Genomic DNA, 8,575 nt, shown 5'->3' with positions numbered 1-8,575 from the left:
TTTTTAGATTAGTGCATCTAACGCACTTATACACATACGTACACACGCTTGATACTTTCTTATCTGTTGCTTGTGTGCATTAATATTTCGAGTATGTATATTTTGTATTTTAATATTAGTATTATGTATACTCTAATTTATGAGTTTTCTTTTATGTGTAATGATTTTCACATTTTTATGAGCAAGTCTCATATTACAATTTTTTTGCTTACCATTGCACTCGACATTTAGTGGACTGTATATACTTTTTATTTAATTTATTGTTTACATGTTTACATATTTTTATGTATTAGTGTAGTTGTGTCAAAAATATAATTTTATATATATAATTCTATCTTAAGGTTACAAAACTTTCATGTTCATATCTTTATGAACACATATATTCATAGAAATACGCAAAATGATAATCATATCAATTAATATGATTGCATGTAAACGTATAAAATTATATCCAAAGGTTAACATAGGTCTGCAATCAGAATGTATATTTCTGAGAATAATTTTCATTGAATGCTCAGATCTCCTCACGCGCCACTGTTAAAAATTTCTCCTTCTTACCTATCTGTGGTGAAACACGCTCATCGCATTTTGTTAGCTTTTGACAGTTTACACGCTTGTCCGTTGTTGCACCTTCTCTATAAATATACGTTCTCTGGTAAAACGTTAAGTTGTGGAATTAAATTGGGACAGAACACAAGAGTGAGTTGAAAGGCAATCGATTTATCGTAAAATATACTATATTTTAATATATGTAAATTACTTGATGGGCGAAAATTCCATTTCGAACATTTTCAATCGCATGAAACACAGTTCTCATGCATTCAAAAATTTTGTACTTTGCACAATTTTCATATTGCGTTTACAAAAAAACTCCTTTTTGAAGGTACAGAAGTTAAAATATACTATGTATGTTCGGACCAACATTTAAACATGTTTTTGAAGAAAATTTTAATTTTCGACCCAAAACTTGAGTTTTCATCCATGTTAAATCTGTAAAACGATATCATACATGCTCTTGCAAAACCTTTCAGGGTTTTCCCATTTGTGCAATAACAGAACAACAAAACACACGCCGAAAAATAATTGCATTGGCTGTAAAATATGTTAGATCAAAACTCAACTGCGCTGCTACGAAGGTGTGAACCGAAGCGGCGAAACGACGCTAATTCAACGTCACTGCATCAGCGAGTTAACGGAAAACATTTGAAAAGAGGTACACACGCAAAGTTATTACCGTGTTCAATGAACTTGTAAAAAGAGAGAGCAAGATACTTATGAGTACAAACACAAGAAAGTAAAACGAAACGTTAACAATTAGAAACGATCAACATCGAGTACGCGTCGGGCACCGCAAGAAGAGCGACGAGTTAGAAGCTTAGAACAAAGGACTGTGAAATCGAATTTGTTAAGAATATCAGTTTTCTACTTTTAAAATTGTTATACAGCAGAATGATCAATTTAAATACGCTATACGCTAAAGGTCAGCCAGCTGAACACACTTCTAAGCGCAAACGATTTACCACTTACGGGTACCAAGGCAATCAAAATCTTAAAACTGCAAAGCTTCTGAGAGCCGACGAAGTAGATGTAATCAAGAATGAAAAAGAAAGTGATTTAAATGCGCAATGAACAGTTGCAACGGCTGAAAAGATAACAAAGTCTTCATCACAATTCAACGCAAAATGAAAGCCAACGTTTGGCCGGATTCATAATCAGTTTTCCAGACATGATTTTCCAACACCGCACAACACAGCGGAGACACATAAATGACAATGATAGTGCAATAATGAAGCCATTAGCAACAATGAATTTTACAGGATTACTCTAAACGGTGTTAGATCTCCGAAAAAACAGCCCTGGGCCAGATGAAATCCGGGTCAATTTCGGTGCGTAGAACCGACTGTTTTGAGAATTGTTTGTCACTGGCCACCTTTTCGCATGCCCCTGCAAGCCCACTCATCTGACACCCTTCTCCCTTTGGTCCGACTCCGTCGAAACAGCAAGTTTCTTGAGCCTAACGTTGGATGACGAAGACACGTCAAACATGAAGTAACATTATTCAGTAGAATCGCGCAAAAGTTAACTCGCGAGAAAGCTAACCCTTCGACTAAATTGACCGATTTTAAGCGTCCACGTACCGCTTTTAAAAGCTAAAGCTTTTTTTGAACTTATCTATTTTTTTCAAACCCTACCGTTTGTTTGGTAAGAAATACAATGGCTATGTATTTACCGAATAAACTTGATCCCGCATAAACTTGATCCCGCGTAAACTTGATCCGGCATATAAAGATCCGTATTTGGTAACATAGGTATTATTATCCCCACGGAGAATCGTCCCGGAGAGACGATTTATCAGAATTAACCGAGCTGTCAACGTTAGATGGAAACCCAGCAGCTGGCATATAGTGTTGCAATGCAGACAGCAAATAGCCACTATGCAGCGGTTTTCAATTCCATTTGGTGGAGTTGAAGTTGTTCTAACTAACTGTTGTTGTTCTAACTTCAAACCTTCTCTGGTATTACGATTTTTAAATATTTTCAGTCGATGTTTGATTGGTATTGCCATCCTAAAAATTTACATTTGGCAGATAATAAAAAAAAGCTTCAACTTTTTTAACGAATAATTGAATGTAATTTAATTATTGTTCACAAAAAAATTGAGAAAAAACCTTCACGATCACAGAAATGCATTGGAACATTCGAATCCTTACACCAGGGAGCCAAAGTTTCATTGACAGTTCAATGAGTCTTAAGTAATTTTTATTACAGATTCGTAAGTTATGCTCATTTAAATAAGGAAAATTTTTGTTTTTTAGTAAATGAGATAAAGGACCCACAAACTTCCCAAAAAAACTTACAAAATCTCATTTTAACTGTTATGAACACCATATTTGTGTGCTGTGGACACCGCAAAACACCATTGACTGAAGGGCAGCAAAAGGCGTCAAAAATTTAATTTTACTTAAAAAGTGTATTCCTAGGAGTAATATATTATTTAGGTTCTTTATGTTCGAAACACTCACGGCCCCTTAATTTTATTTTAATGTTTGCAATTGTAGTTTCTTCCAGATTCGTGATTTGACTCCACGAGATCAACGTTAAATAAGTTAATTAATGACTAACTATAACTGCTTTTTAGCGGTTGACCATTTTTGAATGGGGAAAGCCGTTGTGTCCTAGGGATAGTAAAGGATTTGAGTGATGACCTTCAGTAGGAAGTGCGTCCCGTAAACGTGAGCTCTACTGAGGTGCCGACACCCTTGACTAAGATACACGTGGTAAAAGATACCATAATATGAACCTATTGCTGGAAGGCGTACGACCACCTGTTTAGTCACGTGTATGACCGACGACACCTAAATCATGTCAACCCAGATAATCCGTTTGCTGCAGATACAGATAATTATATAAATTCTTAAATTTTTCGAACTTCCTCTACTCAACCTGAAATCGTTAGATGGTATACTAAAGTTACTCCCTTAGATAGATGTATAGATAAAATTATTAAATTCCAATATACTGCTAGGTTCCATTAAGGCGATGTTTCCCTATTTGGAAGCATTGATCTAAGGTCCTTTATCCTGCAGACTGCTGTGCAATTAATAAGCAGGTGTGGTTTTTGTAGCCGTTATTTATTCCACGTTAAGGTTGTAGTTCTAATAAGTTGTCATCGAGGTTATCCAATAGTACTTACTATAGATACTCGCGGTAACTTGAACTTGTCGTCTGAAATGCGTGGTGATTAGACTTCAAATACGCCATTCTTTAGTTGCGTCCGAAATCATCTTTTGATGCGCGTAGGAGGTGGTTCCGCTTCACGCAGGTAATGGTTTCTACGAAAACACTCTGCGGAACTGCTTGGAAAGCAGTTCACTGTGTAGATATTCGATAGCAGCCATCGAGAGGCATCGCGTTGTAGTCCGAAGTGGAGGTTAATGGAGTTTTGAAATGTAGAAATTAAACAGCAACATGGAAAGGGGACCACCCTATGGAACTCTTTATTTAATTATTCTCTATTTAGAATGTTTACCTCGAAACGGTATGAAGGTAGTTCAAAGCCCACCTCTTCAAGGGAGCATGAATATGAATACATATAGAAATATGACATACGTGATCGTAACGCTTCTACCGTAATTTGGTTCGCTCAAAATTTCATCCGAATGAAAAATGCCAATCGTATTTAATAATTTATGACAACGTGAGTAATATTTTTTTTTAATTTTAAATCACAAAGGCCAATGGATACTAACGTTATCCTATGTTCGGACCGACAGCGAAAACATGTTTCGTGTCAAAAACTGGTTTTCGCACGAAAACTTGTGCTTTCGTCCATGTAAAATCTGTCAAACGAAAACACAGTTTTCGCTAAAAACTACTTGAAAATTTATATTCCACTCATTATAATCGGTGCCTGTTCTACTTTAATCGATGTTTTTGGAAGACATGTTTTGCCGGCCCTAAATTGTCACTTGATATTTGTTTACCTTCCACATTCAAATCCAGCTGTCGCTTGATATTTCATATTATGAGGGTTCTCTTGCTCTTGCAAAACCTTGCACCGCGTGGAAATTGCAGAATTTTCCCTTTGGTACACCGGCACAATAACAAACACACGCAGAAAATTAATTGCAATGGTTGTAAAATATGTCAGATTCTGCAATGTGTGCTCTCTTGGCCTTGCATATTTCGGTATAGGATTTTTGCATTTTGTGTCATCGTGCAATCTTTCAAGAGCCAGATAATGCCGCTTTTGATGGTTGTCAGGGAAAACTCATCGAAAGCACACATTGTCGGTCCGAACGACTTAGATTCCACAACATGCAAATGTGTTTTCAAAATGTCTTCAATGTCGTTCCAAACATAGTATTAGTAAATATTGCAATTTTGTGGTATGATACCTTCCTCTCTTGCCATAAACTACAATTCTCTACCGTATTTTTAAGATTTCACTAATTCGTTCAACGATACATCTACAAAAAAATTTTGTTAATGAAGTTTCATGATTTGTTTTTTTTTTTTTTTGTAGATACGCTGCATTTGAAAATGCCAAAGAATTGCTGCGATCTTTAGCTATATCCGCATTTTTTTCATCCCCATGACTTTCATTAGAGCTCATATAAAGAAAAAAGTCCCTATTGATGTTTAATTTGCTTTTGTTAGTTTATTTAAAATTTAAAACACATCAGTTCTACATCTACTGTGACCTAAAAATACGATTTCAAAACTATAATGAATTGCAAACACATTACCTTCCGTTTGCTAACGTATGTCATAATGCCAATCACCGCTTACGATTGACGTATCACGTTATTCTCTTTGGTATGTTCGCCGATCCTGGGCAATTCTTGCATTGGTTGGTGTCACTTCCCGGCAGGTTCCGGCATGCGCAACACGCGTGGGTGGAGGGTGCCGTATGTTGCCCCATGCTGCAGGGAAGTCTGCCACGCAACACTCAACAGTGGAGTCGACCACAAACAATACAGTGTGTCAACCGCTTCTGAGGATTCTACAGCTGCAACAAACACCACCTATACGCCACTCTGTCACTCCCAGGATCACCCACGAACTCCTGCGACAAACTCGAATCTTACAATTTAACTGATCAAGGAGATAGTTGCACTCATGAACCCGAAACGTGTATCGATAGCTGCAATCCAAGAAACCAAGCTAAACTCGGATATTCTGAGTTGTGCCATATACATCCCCTTAGTTACATCTAGCCCTACGGGATATCATCCGAGTATAAGTGCGCTACTTCGTGTTAAAAATCGTTTGGTAATAGGCGACTTTAACGCGCACCACGATCTTTGGCATACCTGCCTGTCAAATGATTGTAGTGGGATGATACTGACGGAATAGATTGAGGATTCGACATTCTGCGCAATGAATGACGAGGTCCACACCAGAACTATTGGCACCTATAATAGATCGCCCGATATTCAGCCCTATCACGCAATTAAACATAGCGAAGCTACGAATACGAATGTGGGCTACGAATACGCCTAATTTGCTACCACTGAACCATGTGCAGTCGAAACTTTAGAATTAACTTTAAATTTTGACATTTCGAAATTATGGGCAGAGAACGTATAATGTTGAGAAGGTTCAACTACGGACAAGTGTGTGAACTGTCAAGAGCCATGAATTTTCTATTAGTGGATTTCACCACTTTTGGCTCGGAAAGAGAAACTTTAACAGAAATGAGTGAACAGAGCTGAGAATTCTATGATAATTATGCTCTGAAATATACATTGCTTTTACAGACGCCTGATGGCCTTTTGGCTTATATTTTTATACGTTTACATGCTAWCATATCAATTGATATGAATATAATTTTGCGAATTTTTGTGAATTCATGCAAAATTGATAACATTATCTTTAATTTATGCAATTCTGAAAGCAATATTTGTAGTTAATGGACATATTAAATATTTCTTATCTTTGATCATTTAATATAATTTCATATGTGATATATTATCATAATATCATAAAAAACCTAATATATTACAACAAAAATTTATATAAATCACACCTTTTACCATTAAAACTTTCATACATATGTCAGTACAAATCAAGTTATTATCATTTATCAGTAATATAAAAAGCGCGCGCTTCTCTATATTTACGTACACACATATGTATGTATGTGCRTATGACATTCTCACACAAATAATATATGCGTACGCATGTAAWTCAAAAAATAYAAACATTCTTCTGGAAAAACAACAATAGTCTCAAAAATCATCAYACATACTTACAATATGAGTACACATGTAAATATGTGCGTATGACATTCCCACACAAACAATGCATACACAACATACATACTTCTGTACGTTCACATGTGAATATGTCACCAGAAAAAATTATAAATATTGTTCTACAAAATCAACAATCGTTTAAAAAGGCATCAGAAACCAATGTGGCAGCCAAATTGCCGACGTCAAAATTTATAGTAAATTGCACAACAACAAAATTTTCATTCATGAACGCAAACGTACTTTCAAAAAGCATATTCGATTCATTCATAAAAGCAGACGCCATTACATCTCCCCGAGCATCCTTTCGCGACGATTTCAAAAGCTAAAATTCATAAGTTTAATATATTTCTGAAATTTTATAAAGGGAAAAAGTCACAACCCCGCAAATATAGATATAGAATAAAATTGACAACATAGTTTATTTGTCGATTTTCAATTCAATAAATGTTTCAAAGACAATATTCAATATTCCTCTGATTCATGTGTACAGTCAATCCCGGTTAAGTAGTACTCCGCTTAAATGAAAATCAAATCCCTGCCTTATCACTTTTAACAGCCTATATATATATATCTTGCTGCATGTCACGGTTTGTTTATTGAAATATCTAGAAATTACTGTTTTAAGTACGACTTATTTAAGTATCCGCAGTCACTTATGTACCATATTATTCTATTATTTTTTACTAACTTTAAATATATGTATCTTTGATTGTGGCACATAACCAGGATTGACTGTATTTGTCAAGAAATGTGAAAAATATTTTGTAATGGTGAAATATTTTTACGCAGCTGCGTCGATATGTCTGCAAGCTCACGCATAAACATATGTACATATTTACGCTGGTTTTTAGGCAAAGTTGTACAGCGGCAAGGGAAGCGGTTTCGGTACAGCTCCGATTTTCTACCATTGACTTTTTGACAAAGTTTGGTTGTACGTGACAACGGAGTTTTTGTCTGAAACACTGGGTGTATATATTTACATACAAAGTTTTGTCTAGACAAATTTACAAACATAGTGCGAATGATTCTTTCAAATTTGTTACATGAACACAAAATTACTTACATATGTGAATATGTGAGCATTATGCGTATGCGTATGGTTTACAAGTACACATAATTATATGCATATGCCTTAAGATTTTATCAAAATTTCAAATGCCCAAAGTAAATAAATACATACATATGTATATTAATATATAACTTAAAAAATATATTAATTATAATTATATTAATAAAATATTTAAGTAATATTCCAAATATGACTTAATTATATATTTCAACAGATTTAATGGAATTCATCATTAATTGGGTCAAATTGCACTTACGTACATATGTATGTAATATATATAAATTTGAGCTGTGTTATTAAATATGTGGAAAATATCCACAGCGGTTTGCGCATTGTAAATATGCGAATCTGTAAGCGTACATTGAAATTAGCATCACTTTTCTCAATTAACAATGAAAATACTCAATTCTGCTATTTTCGACCTCCTCATGTTAAATATTGGTGAAATCCGCTAATAATATTTTTGTGGTGAAATCCTCTAATAGAAAACTCAACCCCTCCAAAAAGAGGACGTTTTGACAATCGGCACACCCTGAACCTCCTCTATATTATACGTTCTCTGTTATGGGTAAAGGAAAAAATTTAAATTTTGATTAACAAAACTGAAATCGTTTATATTCAGATTGATTTTACGAACAAAATGTGGATCCGTTCTTCTTCTTCTTGATTGGCGTAGACACCGCTTACGCGATTATAGCCGAGTTAACAACAGCGCGCCAGTCGTTTCTTCTTTTCGCTACGTGGC

This window comes from Bactrocera latifrons, unplaced genomic scaffold (genome assembly GCF_001853355.1).
Source record: "Bactrocera latifrons isolate USDA-ARS-PBARC rearing strain unplaced genomic scaffold, ASM185335v1 scaffold_272, whole genome shotgun sequence".
NCBI classification, from domain to species: domain Eukaryota; kingdom Metazoa; phylum Arthropoda; class Insecta; order Diptera; family Tephritidae; genus Bactrocera; species Bactrocera latifrons.
This window is presented reverse-complemented; position numbering follows the sequence as displayed.